Below are 24,623 nucleotides of genomic sequence, written 5' to 3'. Positions count from 1 at the left end.
CGAGGGAGGAACGTGGCTTAACAAGGTACGGGGCCGAGTAGCGGGGTGGGTCGGACGGAGTAGCGTCCCTACCGAGTAATAACCGCTGCCGAGTGTACTTAGCGTCCCATGTGCCCCTTCCTTCACGAGCACTGAGAGCACTTCGTGACGTTAGTAAAGTTCACTGTCACTTGGTTCCCTTCACTCCCCCTTCCCTCCACTGTTTGTATTGGACGTCCCAGTAACCGTTAGTTTTCTCCCTTTTTGCTTTCTGGGTTCCTGCGGTCCCGACGAGGAATACCTCAGCTACCGGCGGAACAGCCAAGTGCGGAAACCCTCCTCAGAGACAGCTGGGACCACCTTTGGTATCGACGGAAGTACCCGGAACACCCAGTTATTGAACTTTGGTTACGTTCCCTTTATAAGAGACTGAAACTCTCTCTCCCTGAACTCTTTAATTGTTATGCAGAAGAAGACCTATATTCCAATAAAACCCTCGTTAAAATCTTTACTCAAAGATCCGACCTTTGTGTTTACCCCGAGTTCGGTCAAAACTGAAGGGCAGGTACAAGCTGAGCAACCCCCCCTGGGACAACTGGTGTCAGAAGTGGGATCAGAAACACCAACCATCTGCCAGAACGAGATGGAAGCCCTTATTGACCACATCATAAAAGGCCAGGAGAAGCTCGAATGGGCAGTACAGCAACAAATACAGTCCGCCCAAGCAGACAGGGATTTGATTAAATCCACCGTCACCGCCCAACTCGAAGGCCTTAAGAATGTGCCGCCTCCCACACAAGTCATAACGGGAGAAGTACGCCAAGTCTCCCTTCATCATGCAGGTGTGGCCCTACAAAAATACATAACCGGAGAGGATCCCGACGCTTTCCTCCTCAATTTTTAGAGGGCAGCCGGGGCTATGGGATGGCCTGAAGAAAAGTGGCCATTTTTCCTGGCTCCTCTTCTCACTGGTGAGGCCCAGTCGGCCTATCAAGCCGCGAACCCCTTAGGGAACACCGCCTATAAGACTATTAAGGAAGTCATCCTTGACCATTTAGGCCTAGATCAGGAGGCCTACCGAGTGAAATTCAGAAAAGAGCGGGGAGCCCCAGGAGAGAATCCGAAGACCCTCTTCTTCAGACTAAGGATGGCCGCCGACAAGTGGCTAAGACCCGATGTGTGCACCAAGGAGGAAATACTAAATAAAGTATACCTAGAGCAGTTCATGGAGGCTCTGCCTTATGCAACCCAGCGTTGGTTACGTCAACATGCCAGTCTGGACGTGAACCAAGCCATTGAGATGGCGTCTCATTTCGCCAGAGCCCAGCCCCAGACGATAGTATGGGACGCCGACAAAACAGAAAAGTCTCAGAAATCGATAGTCCCGGGGAAGCCGGACAAGAAACCCAAAGTAGGGACTGAAGCTTTGCGGTCCCGTCCAGCCGGAATGATCTTCCCCATGAACAGGGGGCCCCCAGTGTTTCGAATGTGGGGAGTGGGGCCACATAGCCAGGTTGTGCCCTAGGAAAAAAACTCCCGAAGAGCCCATGGAAGTGGGCTACCTCCCAAGGACCGTGATGTATTCGGCCGAGCTGGGTAGCGCATTTTATGTGAGTATGAAGCTTAACGAACTCATAGTAAAAGCTCTACTAGATTCCGGGTGCCGACAGTCGGTGGTCCAGGAACGATTCGTTAAACCTGAACAGTTCTCTACCCCGGCCACAGTTTACATACGCTGCGTACATGGCGATGTAAAACCATACCCGGTAGCTGAATTAACACTATACTTGCCCCAAAGAGATCCTTGCCAGGTCAGGGTGGGGGTGGTGGACTCCCTACCAGAGGACATGATTCTGGGGACAGATAACCCTGAATTCCTTTCACTTTTTAGGGAAACCCTGATCCCGTCTCCCTCTCCCAAAGCCACCTACCTCTCTCCCGAACCGTGGGTTATGGACAAGAGTTTCCGCTTTGCGCAGGCTGAAGACCGGACATTATATAACGCCAGGGAAAGCGCCCACGCTAGCGAAGGCACCACCAGCCCGACATATCCCAGGTTCTTGATCAAGAAAGACTTACTGTACCGACAAGCACAGAGTGATGGGGATCTTCAATTGTTGGTTCCAACGTCCTTTAGAGAGCAGGTCTTATTCTTTGCCCATGCACATCTAACGGCCGGACACACAGGCAAGGAGAAAACCACGGATGTCGTTCTCCGACATTTCTTTTGGCCCGGAATATATAAAGATGTGCAGGACTACTGTGCCCGATGCGAGATATGCCAAAAGAGAAACTCGCAAAGACCAACGGCCGCCCCTCTCCAGAGGATGCCGATAATAGGAACCCCCTTTGAAAGGGTCGGCATGGACCTCATAGGCCCTCTACTGAAGACTCCCCGAGGTCACCTATACGCATTGGTTGTTGTCGATTACGCCACCAGGTTCGTGGAAGCCTTTCCCTTACGTACCACTACGACTTCAGCCATTTCTGAGAAATTTGTGGAGTTGTTCTCCAGGGTGGGTTTTCCGAAAGAGGTCCTCACCGACCAGGGAACCCCCTTCACCTCCAAGTTAATGAAGGAGGTATGCAAACTTCTAAACGTCAAACACCTGAAGACCTCAGTATACCACCCCCAGATGGATGGTCTCGTCCAAAGGTACAATCAGACCCTAAAACTGACCTTGAAAAAGATGTTGAGCGCAGAAGGACCATCCTGGGACAGGTTGCTACCCCTGGCCCTTTTCGTGATCCGATCCCAAAAACAGAGCAGCCTAGGCTGTTCTTCTTTTGAATTGTTGTACGGCCGCCTTCCCAGGTCACTGTTGGAAATGACCAAAGAAATGTGGGAGACAGAGGAAGAACAAGACAAGAAAGGAATGCTGGAATATACGACACAGCTGAGAAATAAGCTGGGGAAGCTCAGGGAGTTAGCTCACTCCTCACTGGACCGTCAACAAGAGAGAAACAAAATGAACTACGACAAGGGGAAGAGGCTACGCAAGATTCCTGTAGGAAAATGGGCTCTAGTTCTTCTTCCTTCCATCAGCAACAGTTCCAAGAGTGAATGGCAAGGCCCCTATCAAGTAATTGAAGCCATAGGGCAAACTACATACCGGTTAAGGATAACTGCCAAGAAAACACAAACATACCACATCAACCTACTTAAGGAGTGGTTGGGGCCCGCGCCTAAAGACAACCACATGGTCGTACCATCAGCAACTTCACAGTCATCCCTACAGCAGCTTGTGGTGAATGAGTAGTTAACAATCGAACAGAAACAAGAGTTACAGGAGATACTGGCCCCCTTCTCTGATGTGTTTTCTGATACTCCTGGAAGAACCACTCTGGTAGAACACCGGATTGAAACTTTACCAGGGAAGATAGTGAAAAAACGGCCCTACAGAATTCCGGCAGCTCGCCGTGAAGCCGTAAGGAAAGAAGTCTCTGAGATGCTCCAATTGGGAGTAATACGTCCGTCCCAGAGCCCCTGGTCATCTCCGATCGTTATGATCCCCTAGCCAGATGGGTCGAAGAGATTCTGCATGGATTTCAGAGCGCTAAATGCAGTATCCCACTTCGACACCTACCCGATTCCCCGGGTAGATGAGTTGGTGGAGAAGATAGGAGACGCCAGTTATATCACCACCATTGACCTCACGAAGGGGTATTGGCAAGTGCCTCTTCGTGAGGAAGACAAGAAGAAGACCGCTTTCGTTACAGACGAAGGCTCGTATGAATTCACTGTCCTCCCATTTGGCCTTCATGGGGCTCCAGCGACTTTTCAGCGTCTCATGAACCAAGTACTGCGGCCATACACCACCTGCAGCTCAGCCTACTTGGATGACATCGTTATATACAGCAACAGTTGGAATGAACACATGAGACACTTGCAGACCATTCTCTCAGCCTTACGGAAAGCCGGTCTGCATATTAATGCGAAAAAGTCAAGAGCAGCCTTCACTAAGGTCAACTACCTGGGATATGTTTTGGGCGACGGGGCCATTGCTCCCCAAAACGAAAAGATCAGAGCAATAGAGAAGGTGCCCTTCCCCGCCACTAAAAGAGACATAAGGGCATTTCTAGGGCTGGTAGGGTACTACCGTAGGTTCATTCCTAAATTTGCAGAGACAGCTGCCCCCCTAACAGATCTCCTACGAAAAGAAGTCCCGCTCAAACGGTTCACACATCCATCACAGGAGTCTGTAGAAGCCTTCCAATCTTTAAAGAGGTCTCTGACTACAGCCCCAGTATTGCTATCACCCGACTACACAAAATCCTTTATACTGGCTACAGACGCCTCTAATGTGGGGATAGGTGCAGTATTGTCCCAGGTTGGAGAGGACGGGACTGAACATCCGGTACTGTATGTAAGCCGGAAATTGTTTCCACGAGAATGTCACTACTCCACTATCGAGAAGGAGGCGCTGGCCATCAAGTGGGCCATCGATAAATTGAAGTATTATTTAGACGGCACCCAATTTGTCCTCCATACTGACCATGCCCCTTTGAGATGGATCCACCAGAACAGTAGCCAGAACCCTAGAGTACTTCGGTGGTTTCTATCGCTGCAACCCTACTCCTTCATTGTGCAGCATCGCAAAGGCAAAGACAATGGGAACGCAGACTTTCTGTCCCGGGTCTTTCCTCTCCCCGATCGGGAGAAGCCAGGGGGGGAGGTATGTGACAGGGTGCTAGGAGAACCCCGAAATGACCCGGAGTGGTGGTCCGCCGCTCCCCTCTCACCTTGCCCATTGTCCCCAAGGCTGCCAGAGAACGAGTGGAGAGAGAAACAGGACGATTGCTGGATACCACCTGAAACGAGACCTGGCGCCTTTAACTGGAACAACAAAGTTGCCGCAGCTCCCCCCCCCCCCTCTACGGAGCGACGTCAAAAGGCGGAAGCGTTTCAACATCGAGGGACGGCGTTTCCCTGGGGGAAGACGGTGTGGAGAGAAGAAGGAACAACGCGAGTGTGTATCTGGAGGAGGACGGAGTGCAGACAAGCCCAGCTGATATCATCAAGGCAGGAGGCCAACGTTTCGGTGCATCGCCCCGCCACGGTCCCGAGGGAGGAACGTGGCTTAACAAGGTACGGGGCCGAGTAGCGGGGTGGGTCGGACGGAGTAGCGTCCCTACCGAGTAATAACCGCTGCCGAGTGTACTTAGCGTCCCATGTGCCCCTTCCTTCACGAGCACTGAGAGCACTTCGTGACGTTAGTAAAGTTCACTGTCACTTGGTTCCCTTCACTCCCTCTTCCCTCCACTGTTTGTATTGGACGTCCCAGTAACCGTTAGTTTCCTCCCTTTTTGCTTTCTGGGTTCCTGCGGTCCCGACGAGGAATACCTCAGCTACCGGCGGAACAGCCAAGTGCGGAAACCCTCCTCAGAGACAGCTGGGACCACCTTTGGTATCGACGGAAGTACCCGGAACACCCAGTTATTGAACTTTGGTTACGTTCCCTTTATAAGAGACTGAAACTCTCTCTCCCTGATCTCTTTAATTGTTATGCAGAAGAAGACCTATATTCCAATAAAACCCTCGTTAAAATCTTTACTCAAAGATCCGACCTTTGTGTTTACCCCGAGTTCGGTCAAAACTGAAGGGCAGGTACAAGCTGAGCAACCCCCCCTGGGACACCTATGAACGCCGTTTTTAAGCTCATGGAGAGAAACACATGAGTAGTCATGTGACCAGAAGCTAATCAAAGCTGAAAGGCTGACTATGCCAGGGTGTAGATCTTGTAGTGACAGCAGGGGTGCGGACATGCTTAAAAGAAGTTCTACCGAAGTGGCTGAACACAGTAATTGGGTCACAGGACACTGATAAGAGAAACACACAAGGAACAACAGGAAATAGTATGCCACAGCCAATAGAAATGGAGGAAAAGTAAGTGGCAAGCACAGGAACTAGTGAAAAGCAAAGGCAGGATAAAGCCCCTTTTAAATACAATAGATTTGCAGGTGAAACCTAAAACCGAGTTATATTTTTGGCTGAAAAGCAACAAACCACTGAAATTCATTGGATACAGCTACCAAAGCACACAATACATGCCTAAACTCATGGGGGTAAATGTGCGAGGAAGTGGCGGAGTGAGGCGTTAGCCGTCATGGCTTAACGCCTCACTCCGCTACCTCTGAAATACAAGGCTGCACCATATTGCCAAGGATATGGTGCAGCCTTGCGTTTCCCCCTGCGCTGGCGCTACCTTGCACCATAGTATAGTGCAAGGGTGTCTGCGTGCAGAGGAGGATTGTTTCTCCTGCATTCCTGCACCTAAACAATCCTAAAATGCCATTTTGTCACTTTTGTGCGTGCTGCATCATGCATTACACATGAAAAAAACACAAAATGGATTTTTTTTTTTTACAGATTGTTTATGTACAGGAAGGGAAACCTTCCTGTACATAAACAATCCATGGCAGTTTGCTTTTTCCGTGAAAAAAGCAAAAATGAGGAGAAATAATGCATTTCTCCTCGTTTCGCCAAATTTAGACCAGGTTTTCCCTGGTCTTAATTTTGGCGCTGTCTCCTATGTGCGCTGCCCTTGTACGTAGGAGGCAGCGTCCATATCAATGGGTGTTGCGGTGGACGCCCACCGCAACACCCACTGCCCACCCCTTACACGCTAACCATAGTGTGAAAGGGGGCCTTACTTACAAGTCTGCGTTAAGCGACATAAAGTGGCTTACCGCTGCCTTGTAAATAAGGTTAAGCCCCTATCTCCACCACGTCGGAAAAAGTGACGTTGTGGTGGCGATAGGGGCTTGTATATATGCCCCAAGGTGTCTGCCATACTTAAAACATAATTAGCAGAAGCATAACATAGCGGGCGGTGCAATATTCGTGTTAGAATTTAGAATTTAAAACATTTGTAGAGCGCAGCGTTCACCGTACGGTTTCTTGGCGCTATAGTGGTAGGTCCAACAACTGAGGACGGAGTGAACCTGTCGCAGAGCAAGGAGGGACAAGTTACACGGGGAAGGCCTGTTTAAACAGGAACGTTTTTAGGTCTTTGCGGAAGGAGGAATATTGTGTGGCAGAACGTAGGTGGTCGGGGAGGGAGTTCCAGAATGTGGGAGCCAAGGTTGAAAAATTGGCTCCACCCCACTTTTTACGTTTGAAACGTGGGATTTGCAGGAGGGACTTAGAAGAAGAGCGAAGCTCTCTGATCGGGACATATTCATTGATCAGAGAGGAAATGAAGGCGGGGGCAGTGCCCTGGCGGGCCTGAAAAACCATACAGCCGGTTTTAAAAAGGGAGCGTTCCTTGACAGGAAGCCAGTGAAGCTCCTTGAGGAGGGGTGTAGAGTGGTGAAAGCGTGGGAGACCATACACCAACCGGGCCGCTTGGTTCTGGACCATCTGGAGCTTCCGCAGGCTGTATGCTGGGATGCCGTTGTACAGGGCATTGGCATAGTCCAGCCGCGAAATCACCAGCGCGGACATGATCAACTTAAGTGCCTGGGGGGAAAAGAAACGGGAGACAGTGCGGATGGTTCGAAGAGTGAGGAAGCAGGAAGAGACCACAGAGCTAATTTGTGAGTGTAAGGTGAGTTGATTGTTCATTTTGACACCCAGGGTTTTAACTGTGGAGGAAGGAGTGGGGGAGGGACAAAAAGAGGAGGGCCAGAAAAGAGAGTTCCAGGGACTGGAGGAACCACCGGTGAGAACCAACTCGGTTTTGTCCGGGTTCAGCTTGAGGTGGTTGTGGTTCATCCAGTCCCTGATGAAAATCATAGTAGACTGGAAATTTGAGGCAGAAAGGGGAGAAGAGGAAAGGTTAAAGATGAGCTGGAGGTCATCCGCATAATTGTACACGGTGACCTCCAGCTGCTGAAGTGCAAAGATTAGAGGAAAGATGTATAGATTGAACAATAAGGGAGAAAGAGAAGAACCCTGGGGAACACCACAGGTGACTTGAAGTGGGGTAGTCGTGAAGTCCCCCAGCCGAACCGCCTGGGTGCGGTCCCTCAGGAAGGAGGATAGCCAGACCAGGGCTGATCCCTCAATTCCCGCCGCCTTGACACGTGACAGTAGGATGGTATGGTCCACCGTGTCAAAGGCGGCGGAGAGGTCGAGGAGCACCAGCGCCTGGTGTTTGTTATGATCCATGCCCTTCCTGAGGTTGTCTAGGACCGACACCACGACTGATTCGGTAGAGTGCCTGGGGCGGAAGCCGGCCTGGCGAGACGCCAGACCCCCATTTGCTTCTATGTGGGCGCTGAGTACCGAGGTGACATGGCGCTCAAGCACCTTGCCCAAGTAGGGCAGCAGGGAAATGGGGCGGTAGTTGGCTGAGATGGACGGGTCAGCGCCGGGCTTCTTTAGAATGGGCACTATTGTGGCTGATTTAAGAGCGGGGATCACCACTCCCTGCGTAAGGGAACTGTTAAGGAAAGTACCGTGGGAGGGGAAGGATCAACAAAGGTAGAGGAGGGGAGGGGTATGTTGGCCTTGATGGTTGCAATCTTGTCCAGAAAGTAGGTGTTTAATTGGTCACACAGGGGCTGGGTTGGAGGGATTTGGGGTGAGGCTCTGTCGGAAAAGGCTAGGTCGTTCACTATACCGAAAATCTCCCTAGGTTTGTTTTCGGCTGTCGTTATTTTTGCTGAGAAATAGATGGTTTTGGCAGCTAGGATGGCTTTTTTATACTCAGTAAGTAATGTAAGATAGTGGGTTTTTGATGAGGGACAGTAGTTTCTTCTCCATTGCCTCTCTGCTTGCCATACTGTCAGTTTTGGTTCTTTTAGGTGGTCGTTGAACCACCTGTTGGAGTCCTTGGGTCATCGGGTGGAAATACGGCGTAGAGGAGCAACCGAGTCACAACCTCCAGCCAGCCAGGTATTGATAGCGATGGCTTGAGAGTTGGATGAAAGACCAGAGAGGGTCGGAATGCAGTTCCGAAGCAGGGAGGTCAAGGAGGGAAGATCAACTCGGTTCCAATTCCGCGCCCAGGTGTTTTTGGCATGTGGGACCTTAGACACCGGGTTGAGAAAGATGGAAAAAGAGATAAGGGCATGGTCGGACCAGGGACAGGGAGATACAGACACCGGGGAAACAGGAAGGTTGAGGGACCAAACCTGGTCAAGTATGTGACCATGAGAATGTGTGGGAACGGATATGTGAGGGACAAAGTTTAAAGAGAGGAGAGATTCGGTAAATTCTTTAGATGCGGTGCACTCAAAAGGGTCCGAGGGCCAGTAGTTAAAATCGCCTAGCACCAAGACCGAGGCATAGTTGACCGCCAGGGTGGCCAATAGGTCTTGAAATGCTAGCAAAAACAAAGACGAAGGCTGGGGTGGACGATACATCAAGAGGCATGTGATTGGAGGGGAAAAGGAGAGGGAGAGGACTGCAAGGAATTCAGTGGGGGGGATGGGAAGAAATTGAAAGTTAAATTCAGACCGAGCAATTAAAGCCACACCACCGCCTATCCTACCTGTAGGGCGGTCGGCGCGCAAAGCAACATAGGAGGGGGGAGGGCAGCCAAAAGTGCGGGAAGGGAAGAATCACAAAACCAGGTTTCGGTCAGGAGCAGTAGGTTGGGCTTCTCGGAATCGAGCAGGACAAACAGCTCATGATGGTGTTTGACCGCTGACCTGGTGTTGAGCAGAAGAACAGATAATGAAGGAGTGGGGGGTAGGGGGGTCAGGCGTGGAAGAGCATAGTGGCGGTGAAGCCGGCGGAGGCAACGCTGGTGTTGGCATAGATGAAGGGGCAAGCCCTAATAAGGCAATGTGACTGCGGACAGACTCTGAGAGTGGCCAGTGGCCTTGGAGGGTGGTGAGCTCCTCAGAAGAGTACGATGTTAATTTGGCATGGAGTCGTGCCCCTAGCCTCGTCCGGCCGCGGACGGGCGCAGACGGGCTTGCCTTAGGCGCGCCTTCGGCGCACAAACGGCGCGCCCGCTGCGCACGTCCGCTGCACGTTCTGAAGTTGCACATTGAAATAGGAGGCCTTAGGGGCGTGAAGGGGGGCGTGGCCTACAAGTGGGCGTGGCCAGCGGCGATGGAAGCCGGTAGAAGGGGGTCACGTGAGCGCTAGGTCCGCTGCACGGCGCCCTTAAGTGCAAGAGTGCTTTAAGTTAAAAGTAATAGTTTTAAAAACATGAAATCACAATCAAATGCTGCTACTCCCGGCTTTCCGCCTCAGGAGACAGGAACCAACTGAGCGCTCGCGTTTCAGAGCTTAAGAAGGGCGGGAACGGGGCATGGCCTACAAGTGGGCGTGGCCAGCGGCGATGGAAGCCGGTAGAAGGGGGTCACGTGAGCGCTAGGTCCGCTGCACGGCGCCCTTAAGTGCAAGAGTGCTTTAAGTTAAAAGTAATAGTTTTAAAAACATGAAATCACAATCAAATGCTGCTACTCCCGGCTTTCCGCCTCAGGAGACAGGAACCAACTGAGCGCTCGCGTTTCAGAGCTTAAGAAGGGCGGGAACGGGGCATGGCCTACAAGTGGGCGTGGCCAGCAGCGATGGAAGCCGGTAGAAGGGGGTCACGTGAGCGCTAGGTCCGCTGCACGGCGCCCTTAAGTGCAAGAGTGCTTTAAGTTAAAAGTAATAGTTTTAAAAACATGAAATCACAATCAAATGCTGCTACTCCCGGCTTTCCGCCTCAGGAGACAGGAACCAACTGAGAGCTTGCGTTTCAGCGCTTAAGAAGGGCGGGAAGGGGGCGTGGCCTACAAGTGGGCGTGGCCAGCGGCGATGGAAGCCGGTAGAAGGGGGTCACGTGAGCGCTAGGTCCGCTGCACGGCGCCCTTAAGTACAAGAGTGCTTTAAGTTAAAAGTAATAGTTTTAAAAACATGAAATCACAATCAAATGCTGCTACTCCCGGCTTTCCGCCTCAGGAGACAGGAACCAACTGAGCGCTCGCGTTTCAGTGTTGTGTGGTTTGTTAACTATAACTGGTGAATTTCAGTGGTTTGTCGCATTTGAGCTAGAACTATGACTTAGGTTTTCACTATGTCTTTTTACACCTTCTGCCATTGTGTTTATTACTTCTGCTCCCTTGCATAACTTTTTATTACTCCTACAGCTGTAGGCTGTAGGAGCCTTTTCTAAGGTCTCTTATCATGCCACTGTCTCAACTTGTCACTTCTGTCCCTTTAGATTACTCAGATGTGCCCTCTCCATATTGGTGATAACACTAAGGCACAATACACCTTCCACTGATTTTTTTTGTAAACAGATTTTATTGATTTTATTTCAGATATTCAACCCCACATTCACTGCCTTCGTTGTTGTTCAATCCGAATCTATGAAGTTACATTGTATATGTTAACAGTAGCAGGGCTCGAAAAATCATAAAAATGTAACTTTAATGATCTACTAGACCTAACTGTAATGTACTTGCCCGGTGAACTGGTCGTAAATTGAGTGATCAGTTGGCAAATATTTTGTGTTATGGAGCCGTCACTGTCTTTATTATCACATAAGAGAACACCTTCAAATATGCAATTTCGCTATTTCTGCTATACAAAAAAACTCATTTTATTTACTAGACTCGATGTTTGCTCCGTGTATAACAAGAATCAAGCCCATATATAGGGTACACATGATACCGGGCTTGCCTCTTAGCTCACTAATAGTATTGTCATCTGGGCAAGAGCAGAAATAATTCTCAGTTCATGTTTAAAAACTCACCTTTCATAAATATATTAGCAAAGCATGATGTGGTAATGCACGGTCATTTACAGATAGCATCTTTTCTATTGAAATGGCCACAAAGAGTTCCCACTAACATGTAGTTTTACTGGTAATAGTGCATAAACAATGTTTGGAAATTGGGTTTCAGCATAAATATTTAAATTTGGCTCATCACCAAGTAAAGTTTTCTAATTTGTTTTGATCCTATAAGAATATTTTTTTCACCACAAAATTACAAAATGGGTCTTCATAACTAGAGATATATACTTGAAATGTTTCAACAGTTCATAAAGCTATTTTAGTGTAGTTTTATAAAAAAAACGCCTGACATCTTACAGCCTTTCATTTAACATGCTTTGCACAGTTCAATTGTCACACAGTTCATGTTACAAAATCCTGTAACTTAAGTCATAGAAAGAAAAATAAATGTATGAAGACAACCCGACTTTTGAACCCGGTCTCTGAATGCCAGCAAATGTGACAAGATAACAAGATTTACGAGCATTTTTATTGCTCTTTCACTTTGTGAGTAATAAAGAGGTCTTTGAATCATGTTATTTTGCTTCTGCTGCTATCAGAGACAGAGGTCAAAAGTCATTATTTTTGTTCTGTGACTGAAGTTAGAGGATTTTCAACTCTGTGAGTAGTCCCTAAAATAGCTCGTCCTACAATGCGAGTGGGAGAGTGAATTGTCCAGCCCTAACCATGGCAATGTCACACAATAATCTCTCAAACTATTCCCCCTATATCCCCCATGAGTCAGTATACCAGTGTAACAATATCAATAAGCAGTGAAGTTGTGGAGTGTGACAGCAAATAAATCAAGGGAACGTGGAAGATTCATGAACAATCATTCTTTTTCAATCGGCACGCGGGGAACAACAGACCAGGCCCACATATGAAAGGCTTCACCTATCAGGAGAAACTCATGGCGAACCTGCAGGCAACACAATAGGTGTGTCCGACTCTGGGTTTGATAAGTTATCTGCCATGTCTGCCAAGCTTGGACTATATCAATTTTCCCAACCCCTCTCTTAGCCTCTCGCAGCAGTAGTCTTCCCTCACACCCTGCCCATTTCATCATCTCGTACCTCCACGTGTGTATACGGGGGCCCCTAGGTGTTTTCCAATTTCTCTCTATCTTACGCTTGGCTAGGACAAACGCGGAGTCTTGCTATTTGCCTGTAATTTTCGTCTTAGACATGTGGGGGAACCATTCTAGCAAGCAATACCCCAGGGTATGGGAGACCTCTTTCTCGATAATCATTTCGATCATGTGGAGAATCTCTTCCCAGAACGCGTGCAGTGTGGTAGATGTCCAGAACATATGTAGTACGAGTGCCCTCCCCTCCACGCATCTAGGGCATGCAGTGTCATCTATCTGGAAATATCTACCTATGCGTTCCGGGGTCAGATAAGATCTATGGAGGATGTAGTAGTTAATAAGCTTAAAACGTGCATTCCTCTGGACCTTAAGTGTTCTAGCCAGGATGTTATCCCAGTCCTCCGCCATGATTGGAATACCCAATTCCTCCTTCCACAGGGAGTGTAGTTGTTGATCTGTGTATAGCGCTCTGTACAAGCAAGAAACTGTCTTTATGGGCCTGCAGATAGAGTAAAGTATAGATGGCTCTGTAGCACCAACGGTTCCTTGGTTCCTGTGTGTCAATATTTGCTTATCGCAGATGTTAGCGCTCTATGCAGTAAAAAATGCCACCGGGGCATATCAAATTCCGTGCGAAGCTCTTAAAATAGGAGCATCTTCGAATCTCTATAAAGGTCTCCTACTTTCGTCGCCCCAGCCTCAATCCAGTGATCAAGGCCTCGGCAATTGACGCCATGTGGAAGTGCCTTCAGCATCTCCAAAGGCAGTTCAGGTGAGTAGGGAGTCTTAACTTGTATCTTCTGTAGCCCTTTGTTCCAGCATTTAGCCAGCACTCTGAGTTATTGCGGGTCAGCCCCAGCCGATCTTTTCACCCGGAGGAATACTCGGAAGAGGTCCAACAAGGGTGGCACAAAGGGATCCAGAGGTCGATCTGGTTTTCGCCTCTGTGCCAACCCCCTGATCAGCCACTGCTGTTGGGCTATAATACGTCTCGAAATCAGGAACCGCCAACCTACCCGGCGTCACCGGGTGCTGCATCGTTGCCAACGCCACCAGCCTACGTCGTGGCCTCCAGATGAATGCAATGAGTCTAACTCTTGAAAGAATGCATGCAGGATCCATCTGGGGAGCGTTCCAAATAAATAAAGAAGACAGGAATGGCCATCATCTTCAGGAGTGCTTTCCTGCCTGCCAATGAAAGAAGCAGCATCTTCCAAAAGTCGATGGACGTCCAAAACGCTTTGAGAACTCGCCCCACATTTCCTTCAAAGAGGTCAGTCCGATTGTGATATATTCTGACCCCAAGGTAGTTCAAGCACTGTGATTCTCACTGCAGATGGGCCAAGTCTGAGGGGGTGTCTGTATTACACCACTTCCATTGTTCCCTGAGAATCCTTTGCCAAACCAGTACAACTTGGGCCTGAGCCATTAGGACAGCTATGCCGACACCCTGTTGTAGCCAAGGTATGGGAAAACAATGTCATCCCTTTTGCTGCTTTCTCATGTGCAAGAATTTGCAATATACCATCTTACTCATTAAGTGGTTTTTATCTCAAGTATATGGTCCAATATATTTATGATTATAAGTGTGGCACACTTTTCTTTTCCACAACAGGGCAACCCATGATCCAACAGAACATTCTTGATCAAACAACTAACATCCATCACTACACATATATCACAGTAATCTATTACGACATTTTCACCTACACATAGCAACATGATATACCACACAAGCACCAAAACATCACATTAAACTGTTCTTCTCACAATTTCGATATGCAGTATGGGCGACTGCCACTGAACTTCCAACAGCACTTACTTTCCAAAAATGCCTCTTAATCATATCCAGATATATTTATGCTCCGCTAGACACAAACAGGACACATTAGACAGGCCAATTGGTATCATCATGCACAAATAACATCAAATACATACAGCTAGCAAAGAATTGCCACTTCAATAACACTTTCACATGCTTTCACTAAACTACATATTGGTACAATTCACAGGGCATTAGCTTAAAGATCGGTCAAACTTAATACAGACTCAAGCACAATACCAGCTCAAAACTATATAATTGGCTAACAACACCCCTTAACATAATGGTCTGAACACACCTGGAATTGGACATTATCAACTCCTAAAGAAACAAAAGCAACAGCTCAATCCTGCGCACATAGTTCTCCACAATGAACGCTGATAGTATGAGATACATCACGTTAATGACATTAACGAATATGAATCACTACTTAACTATACAATGGAGAAACTGCTCTTTAAAACCAAACACATACAGGTAGATTCATCAATGTCCCGATTTGCGAGTCCTTAATAGTGATTATTGAGGAATCGCTATTAAGGACTTGCAAATCGGGATTCATGTAGAAATCGCAAAATAAATTGCGATTCCTACAGCCTCCTTATTTGCCATTAGCAAATTGCTAATCGCAAATAAGGAATAACTCCCCATTCATTCCTATGGGCCTTAGGCCCATAGGAATGAATGGAGAGGAATGAATGGAGAGTTATTCCTTATTTGCGATTAGGAATTTGCTAATCGCAAATAAGGATGCGATTTCAAGGGTGCCGGGGGTGTCCAAGGACACCCTGTAGCACCCCTGAAATGTAATCTACATTGGTGTTGCGTACACACATGTCCAAAGGACATGTGTGTGTGTAACATGCAACTTAGAAAAATGCATTTAAATGCATCTTTCTAAGTTTTCGCTATTTACCACGAGGTTTGACCTCGCGGTAAATAGCGGACCAAAATGGCTATTTCGCAATTTTAAAATGGATCATGAATTGCATTTAAGGAATCTCAAATAGAGATTCCTTAAATGCAATTCCTCGCAAATGTGCGAATTCTTTATTTTGCGAATTTTGCATTTGGGATGATGAATCCCAAATGCAAAAATTGGTCTCGCTAAGGGCCAGATTCTCAGAATCTGGCCCTTTACGAGCGCAATTAAGCTTGATGAATCTGGCCGAAAGACACTACACCACTCTTAAAGGGCACCCAGACTCCGAAAGCAGTTTGTGTCTATGCCACTGCAGCTTACTTTTTAAGGGAAACATGTGTGCATGGTCACATAATCGGATATCAGCCACAGTAGCTTTCACATACCACACCCACAAGTTCACAAGATTTCATTGAAGCCACATAACCAGTTAATAATACTACCCAACAAAACAGCCTCAGAAGGCCAAGCAGTGGTCAACTGTTCACAAGGGCAAACAAATTTACAGCCCTTCAGCACAGACATTAATAAACACAAGTCACTAAAAATATCTGGAGAGGATTTTACTCATACTACACGGTTTGTTGTCCAAGACAAACGAAATACTACACAGAAATAGTGTCTCTACTCATATACAATTACAAAAGACCTTCTCGACACTGATCTGTATAAAAAATTAAAACGCCTACAAAAACACATTAATGACGAGACAGACCAAGATTTATTAATTACTAATTGTGCGTGCATTGACTACAGTGTTCATCAAGGAATAAAATAACTATTATATGTATTACACCATTGCATTATTTGAAGGTCAGTGGACACATCTGACCATGTTTTCATCAAATAATTTAAAATATAGTGTGTCATCTTACAGAAATCTAGTGTCTATTTAATGACGTATGGAACAGGTAGGGTCAGAGAATAAAAGTTATATAGTTGTCACTACCGTTTCTCTGTCAGAATAACGTTCGCACGAAGAGCAAGTTTTACCTTTCTGCCCTACCTCCACTCGCCATTCAGTCCATAACCTTGGGTGCAGTCCATTACGCGTTCATTTCAGACAGTGTAGTTAGAGTCAATTTCAAACAAGGTCCAGAATAAGTGTGACCACTCATCAGAGACATTCGCAGATTCTGAAAGCTTGCCACTTAAAAGACGGAATACTTTATGGCTATCGATTGACCAGCTCATGTAAACCCTTTTCTGTTACAGCAATACTAATTGGCTGAAAGGCCAAGGAGTGCATGCCCTTCGAGACACCAACAAAATGGGAGTGCTTTGTGGTCATATTATGGAATTTATGCCTGCCAGCTTTAGAGTAGCTGTAGTCACTCGACCACTTTTGTCACCAGCAGACACATTAAGTAGTCTAATTTGAAGTGGTTTGGAGAAACAACCAGTCCATGTAACTGTGCTTTCTTATTCCTTTTCACTTTAAGCACTTTCTTATTTGGCTTTCGTAGTTGTTTCCTGCTGTTTGTCTTGCTGAAACCTTACAATTCCGGGTTCTAGCTTCCTTAAGCTTTTAAAATCAAAGAGGTAAAGTTTTGAGCAGAAATGGTTTGAGTAACAAGCAAGTTGAATGTTGTAAGGCCCTCTTTATCTCTGTGCAACAAGAATACAGTACAACAGATGGCGTATCAACTGAATTGCAGAAAAGGGTGATTTATATAGATGGAATATGAATATAGAACCCAAGTTCAGTATTAGGCCAGTTATAGTTGGCCCGCAAAGGGTTGTCGAAAGCAGATTCCAAGGAGCTACAATGGCATTTTGTAACATAATTATAACACTTTGTATGCATCATAATACGTTTAGAGTACCTTTTGGCATATCTCACGCTCTCCCCACCCCCTTAAAAAAGTTGGGGTACTCCTATTAACATGTTGTTAGAATAAAATGTGGACCATAGATGTCAGCTAATATTAAAGGACCACCCAAAGCAGCACATACGAAGTGCAGAGAGGTTTCAATAATGGCACAATGCAAATATAGAAACGTCACACATAAGCTCACTAAATCTGCCTGCTATGGATATGAAATATAGCCTTACTACCACCCCTCCTGAGTGCAAGCTGTAGCAGACACTCATTAAAGATTGCGTCCACATTTTAAATCTCCATATGGTTAAGCTTCCACAACTCCACCCAAACTATGCAGGGTCAGCTAAAGGGTTCAATCGTGACACCTGTGGTATTGCGTATGTGCTATGGAGGCAGACAACACTATCGCAGAGGTGACATGCTTATCCTCGGCATTAAAGGAAGTCACGTTTGATTGCACCCGTTTTAATATTCCTCTTGTATTTTATGACAGACAGCGGAGCAGCGTGTCGACCAGGCAGGGCTGTACTGGTAACCCAAAGCAGCCCTGTCACATTTTGTCAGACCAGCCCCCTAAGGTGAATAGTAAGTGCAGCAATTTACCCTGGCCACTACAAGTATGGTTTTGCCCCCACCCCCAAAGAAAATGTGGGCAAAAATGGGGCAATCTAGAACACATTTTTCAGTATATATTCAATTGTATTAGCTTTTAATTAGTAAATAATGACCTTAGAGTGCACCAGGATTCAACAATCTTGGTTGGGGCTCTTAAATTATTCCCACACTATCACCCTCCAACACGGTCTCATCTCTCCATAGCCCCTCTCTCACATGTATTTCGCATATTTCAAAGTGCCTCTCATACCAGTGTAGGATATCGGAGCACTTTACATCATACACAAATACAGAGGAAATTAATAATACATGTGTAAATCAGTGTATAGAATATGTTACAAAGGAAAATACAAGGTGTAGGATTCACGTCATCCATACTGGTAGGCATTTTTTAAAGACTGCTTGATGTGTAGAAGCACAAACCCAGGTTTCAGAACTTAACAGTGGCTAGGGTTGGCTTTACGAATAGGAATTTATTTCTACCCAAACAAATTCCTTTTTAGCAACATCAGGATATTGAAAGACTCTAAAAAAAATAATACTTTCTAACCTGTAGCGTGCATGTAGCTCGTTGATGACAGTTAATAGCGCACTGTCCTACATTATGATTATGACTTATGAACTGCACCGTGAGAAAAGCATGTCCGTGACAAAAGCAGTAACCCACTAAGCTATGCACATAAAATACTGCTCTGTGATCTGCATGGTACATGCCCTTTGAAGCGGGCATATTTTATCCTCTGCGCTACCTTAAAGGTCTTAAAACTGCCACTAGATAAAACTCTGATCTCGCTCAAGCAGGTACATTAACCATCAGAGTTATCGCGATACTTTTAATGTTGCCTGAAAACTACTGGATACACAAGGAAGTCTGCAGCGTGTGCTTTCAAAATAGCTGCACTACTACAATAAGCATTTACAATGCAACGGTCTCGCCTTTGCAAAAGTTAGAGCTATTGGCATTGTAAATGACACATTTTTTATTTATGTGTTGGTTTTGAAAACAGATAATTAAATGGCATTGTCATTTACAATGCCAATAGCTTAATCTCTCGCAAATTTGAGACCTATTGCATTTGCACCCACACACACAAAGCCACACACACACAGAGCCACACACTCACACACACATGGATGTGGTGGTGGTGGTGGTGGATCTGGTAGTGGTGGTGGATGTGGATGTGGTGGTGGATGTGGTGGTGGTGCTGAATATGGTGGATGTGGTTGATGTGGTGATGGTGGATGTGGTGCTGGATGTGCTGGATGTGGTGGTGGTGGATGATGTGGTGGTGGTGGTGGTGGATGTGGATGTGGTGGTGGATGTGCTGGTGGTGGTTGATGTGGTGGTGAATGTGGTGGATGTGGTGGTGGATGTGGTGGTGGATGTGGTGGTGGATGTGATGGTGGTGGTGGTGGAGGATGTGGTGGTTGTGATGGTGGTGGAGGATGTGGTGGATGTGGTGGTGTTGGTGGATGTGGTGGATGGATGGCGCTAGCGCCGGAGAAGGGACCTCTAGGACCAGCGTGTGGGTTGTCGTCTTGTACATAGCTCTGAAGCCAGTTATGGGGACCTCTAGGAGTAGCATGTGGTGTTTCATTCTTGTACATAGCTCTGAAGCCAGTTATGAAGACCTCTAGGAGCAGCGTGTGGTGTAGCAGTCTTGTACATAGCACTGAAGCCAGTTATGAGGACCTCTGGGAGCAGCGTGTGGTGTTTCATTCTTGTACACAGTGCTGAAGCCGGTGAATGGACCTCTAGCTAGGAGAAGCGTGTGGTGTAGCAGTTTTGTGCATAGCGCTGGAACCGGTAAAGCGGGCCTCTAGGAGCAGTGTGTGGTGTTTCATTCTTGTACATAGCTCTGAAGTCAGTTATGGGGACCTCTAGGAGCAGCGTGTGGGGTTGTCGTCTTGTACATAGCTCTGAAGCCAGTTATGGGGACCTCTAGGAGCAGCATGTGGTGTTGCAGTCTTGTGCACAGCGCCGAAGCCAGTTATGGGGGTCTCTATGTGCAGCGTGTGGTGTTTCATTCTTGTACATAGCGCTGGAGTCTTGTACATAGCGCTGGTGACGGGACCTCTAGGAACAGCGTCTGGTGTAGCATTCTTGTGCACAGCACTGAAGCCGGTCATGGGGACCTCTAGGGGCAGCGTGTGGGGTTTCATTCTTGTACATAGCGCTCTAGCCAGTTATGGGGACCTCTAGGGGCAGCGTGTGGGGTTTCATTCTTGTACATAGCGCTGGAGCCGGTGAAGGGGGCCTCGAGGAGCAGCGTGTGGTGTTGCAGTCTTGTATGTAGCATTGGAGCCGGGGAGGGGACCTCTAGGAGCAGCGTGTAGTGTTTCATCCTTGTACATAGCGCTGAAGCTGATGAGGGGACCTAGGAGCGGTGTGTGGGATTGCAGTCTTGTGCACAGCGCCGAAGCCAGTTATGGGGCCTCTAGGAGCAGCGTGTGGCGTGGAAGTCTTGCATATAGCACTGAAGCCAATTATGGGGACCTGTTGGAGCAGCGTGTGGCGTTGCAGTCTTGTATATAGCGCTGGGGAGGGGACCTCTAGGAGCAGCGCGTGGTGTTTCATTCTTGTACATAGCACTGAAGCCAGTTTTGGAGACCTCTAGAGGCAGCGTGTGGTGTTGCAGTCTTGTACATAGCGCTGAAGCCAGTTATGGGGACCTCTAGGAGCAGCGTGTGGGGTTTAATTATTGTACATAGCGCTGAAGCCAGTTATGGGGGCCTCTAGGAGCAGCGTGTGGTGTTGCCGTCCAGTACATAGCGCTGAAGCCAGTTATGGGGACCTCTAGGAGCAGCGTGTGGTGTTTCATTCTTGTACACAGCGCTGAAGCAGGTGAGGGGACCTCTAGGCGCAGCGTCTGGTGTTTCATTCTTGCACATAGCACTGAAGCCAGTTATGGGGACCTCTAGGAGCAGCGTGTGGAGTTTCATTCTTGTACATAGCGCTGCAGCCGGTGAAGGGGGCCTCTAGTAGCAGTGTGTGGTGTTTCATTCCTGTAAATATCTCTGAAGGGGACCTCTGGGAGCAGCAAGTGGTGTTGCAGTCTTGTATATAGCGCTGGAGCCAGGAAGGGGACCTTTAGGAGCAGTGTGTGGTGTTGCAGTCTTGTATATAGCAATGAAGATGGTGAGGGGACCTCTAGGAGCAGCGTGTGGTGTTTCATTCTTGTACATAGCGCTGAAGCTGGTGAGGGGACGTAGGAGCAGTGTGTGGTGTTGCAGTCTTGTACATAGCGCTGGTGACAGGACCTCTAGGAGCAGCGTGTGGAGTAGCAGTCTTGTACATAGCGCCGAAGCCAGTTATGGGGCCTCTAGGAGCAGTATGTGGTGTTGCAGTCTTGTATATAGAGCTAAAGCCAGTTATGGGGACCTCTTGGGGCAGCGTGTGGTGCTGCAGTCTTGTATATAGCGCCGGGGAGGGGACCTCTGGGAGCAGCGTGTGGTGTTTCATTCTTGTACATAGTGCAGAAGCCAGTTATGGGGACCTCTAGGGGCAGTGTGCGGTGTTGCAGTCTTGTACATAGCACTGAAGCCAGTTATGGGGAACTTTAGGAGCAGCGTGTGGTGTTTCATTCTTGTACATAGCGCTGAAGCCAGTTATGGGGGGCTCTAGGAGCAGCATGTGTTGTTGACGTCCTGTACATAGCGCTGAAGCCAGTTATGGGGACCTGTAGGAACAGAGTGTGGTGTTGCAGTCTTGTACATAGCGCTGGAGCCGGTGAAGGAGGCCTCTAGGAGCAGCGTGTGGAGTTTAATTCTTGTGGGGAAGTGTGGCTCAGGGGTTAGAGGCGGCAGACCCGGAAGCTGAGATCGGCCCTGGACCAGGGTTCAATTCCCCGCCTCGCGGGTCTTGGGCTCAAAAATTCCACGGACTCGATAATTATCGCTCCGGTGCCTTCTCGACTCTCGGGTTCACGCTCTGTGACTCTGGGCAATAGCTTGCTTAATCTCCACAACGGCCCCTCGCGGCGGGATGCCTGGCTTTCACCTTGTGGATACCCTGCAGGGGTTATCTCACAGGGGAATACCAGGACGGGTTCCCTAAGCAAGCGCCGGGAAACCCTTTGTGGGTAGCTGTGCGCTATATAAGCTCAAATACATTTACATTTACATATACAGCACTGGAGCCCATGAAGGGAGCCTCTATGAGCAGTGTGTGGTGTTTCAGTTGTGAGTGCCTGTAACTTTGTAAATCTCCTCTAGTAACATACTTGGCTCTATTGTAAAGCACTCTGACATGGGTAAAGTCCGTGCTATATAAAATTGGATAAATAAATAATACAAAGCGCTGGAGCCGGTGAGGGGACCTCTAGGAGCAGCGTGTGGTGTTGCAGTCCTGTGCATAGCGCTGGTGACGGGACCTCCAGGAGCAGCTTGTTGTGTAGCAGACTTGTACACTCAAAGCCAACGTTGGGTAAAAGGGACCTCTAGGAGCAGTGTCCGGTGTTACTGTTGCGATCGGGACATATATTCGCAGCGCGTTGTACTGCTGCCTCGCACACTTCTCTGGTGCTGGTCTGTGACCTCTAATCACTACTGATGCAACTGCACCAAAGCGCCTAACTATTGGGCAATAAACATAACATTAAAGAGAGTATAGTGAAATCCGGTTAACATGTTTGTATGGCCATCCACTGCTTTTTACAAGACGTCTGACGAAAGCTCCAAAATTCATTTTCAACAAAGAATCGGAGCATTAATGATCAGCATCTGTGGGGAGAAAAAAGACGCGCAGGACTCATGTGAGAACAAGAGCTCGCCATGACACAGCCTTTTGTATCTAAGCCCCGTTCTTTTCATACTGGGAGCCCGGACTTCCTGCTGACTTAAAAGGTTTCTTATCTTCTTTATGGGGCCATCTGGACCCATAAATAACTACCCTTCCGGCTATTCACCCGGAAGGTTATCCAGGCGCTGTGCTTACCTTAACATAAAGTTGGCCTTACATCTCACTCCTACTCCTACTTATATGTGTCTTACAACATAAGCAGCTTCAAAAAATGCAACAACTGCTCTAAAATAAAACAATGCTATGTAAAAGTGACTTCCACGCCATCGTTAAGTACAACAGCCTTGTGTCAGCCTCAAAGATAAACAATAGCATACACAGCATTATCACTTCACATAGCATGTCATTATCAGTTCTAGCAAACCACGCCTTTTCAATCATTCTAGGTAGAGATCGATTGGTTTAGTCAACGCTTGTTTGTATATATTTTGCGAGGCTTTTCCTCTCACTTACCTCCTCTTTCTAAACCCTCTCCTCAACATTAAAATCTTTTTCACATCTGTAAAGTTTGAACCGGCCGCCAATACCGATTTCCTATAGAAACTGTGTTTTGGTTCAAATCTCGCGAGAAGCAGAAGCAAGGTACTTTGCTGACTAACGTGGCGGCCATCTTGAAATATTCCGATTTCGGACTTTTTCACTGGTTTTTCAAATGAATAGCCCTCGTTTATTTTGTTAGAGAAAGACGAACAGTGGTGTCCCCTTTTAAATCAGTACTAGCCACTTGTAGCTCATCTTCTATGATTTAGTGACTAAACTGTATAACTTCATGGTTGTCCCAGTAGCTGATGTCCTCTTAACTTATCGATAGCTTGCGAGGTTTTCGGTTTTACAATAATGCCTAGGCGACAGGATAACTAGGAACGAAGGCTGCCCGATCATCATATGCCCTAAACAAACACCAGGACGTTCGCACCATTGTTAGTAGAACAAGGTATTGAAATAATATATGCAGTACTTGATAGAATAAGAAATATCGAGAGCGCAGGTTTTCACTACGTATTACAATTGTACTAATCTATTTGGATTGCCCGCTGTGCATAGTTGCCAAGTTTTCAGATTGTCTATGTGTGGCATTTCCATGCTTTAATGAGTGACATTGTACTGCCAAATGTGTGACACCTCGATTGGCACTGTCAGGAGTAAAAGAAAACCAAGCTGTGAAACTCATGAAGTATTAGAAATTACCCCTTTTGAAAAATGAAAAGCTCTAATAATAAGGCTCTAAAACTGCTGCAAAATCCCTGAAATGAAAGGTCAGTAACCTACTTGATAGTGAATGCACTTGCGGGAGAAATCTTTGTGCCGTCTAGTCACAGATTTGGCTCATCATAAAATGGAATTGAAGGTTATAGTGCCTGCTGGAAACGTATAACATGCAAGTTAGTGATTAGTAGTTAATTTGTGAAGCTCAGCAGGTTACTGTTTTTGCAACAGAGGTGATGTTATCTGCAGGTCACAAGTTAAAAGCAATCTACTATAACTCAGTGAGTTATGAACTGGCATCAAGGAGCTGCATGCAATCGGAAAAACACAAGTGCAGAGTGTTATTTTTTTAGGTCGAGGGACCGTTAAACTGCGAAGCAGCTTCCGGTCCGGAGAATTATTAGGTCGAGGGACCGTTAAGCTGCGAAGCAGCTTCCGGTCCGGAGAATTAATGTCATCTAGTGGGGCTTCAGAACCCGCCTCCCTGCCCTGTCTCTCCACCATTGGCTGGCTTCCTAAATGGAGGCCAGCCATTGGAGGAGAGAGCCATCCCTCCAAAGAAGCTCCGTCTTTTTCGGATTCGGGGGCGTGATTTTTTGCATTCTTTAGCCCTGTGACGTCGTCTGTCACTCAGGGCGCAAAAAACACGCCCCCGAATCTGAAAATGGCGGCGCTTTTCTTTAGGCCATTTCACAACAA

The 24,623-nt window shown here is 47.3% G+C and overlaps 1 protein-coding gene across 3 annotated transcripts in view; it reads right to left on the bottom strand.

Moving 5' to 3' along the window:
- Positions 1-23,279, bottom strand: part of SKA1 (spindle and kinetochore associated complex subunit 1) — a 77,618-nt gene extending 54,339 nt beyond the window's left edge. Inside the window, exon 1 of one of the 3 annotated variants that reach the window (XM_086960382.1) lies at positions 23,172-23,279. The gene's annotated coding sequence lies outside the window, so the exon portion shown is untranslated. The remainder of the gene's footprint in view (positions 1-23,171) is intronic. The other 2 variants (XM_086960383.1, XM_086960384.1) reach the window with 2 other exon arrangements.
- Positions 23,280-24,623: the final 1,344 nt, after the last annotated feature.

Source organism: Lissotriton vulgaris, chromosome 3_1 (assembly GCF_964263255.1).
Source record: "Lissotriton vulgaris chromosome 3_1, aLisVul1.2, whole genome shotgun sequence".
NCBI classification, from domain to species: domain Eukaryota; kingdom Metazoa; phylum Chordata; class Amphibia; order Caudata; family Salamandridae; genus Lissotriton; species Lissotriton vulgaris.
This window is presented reverse-complemented; position numbering and strand designations above follow the sequence as displayed.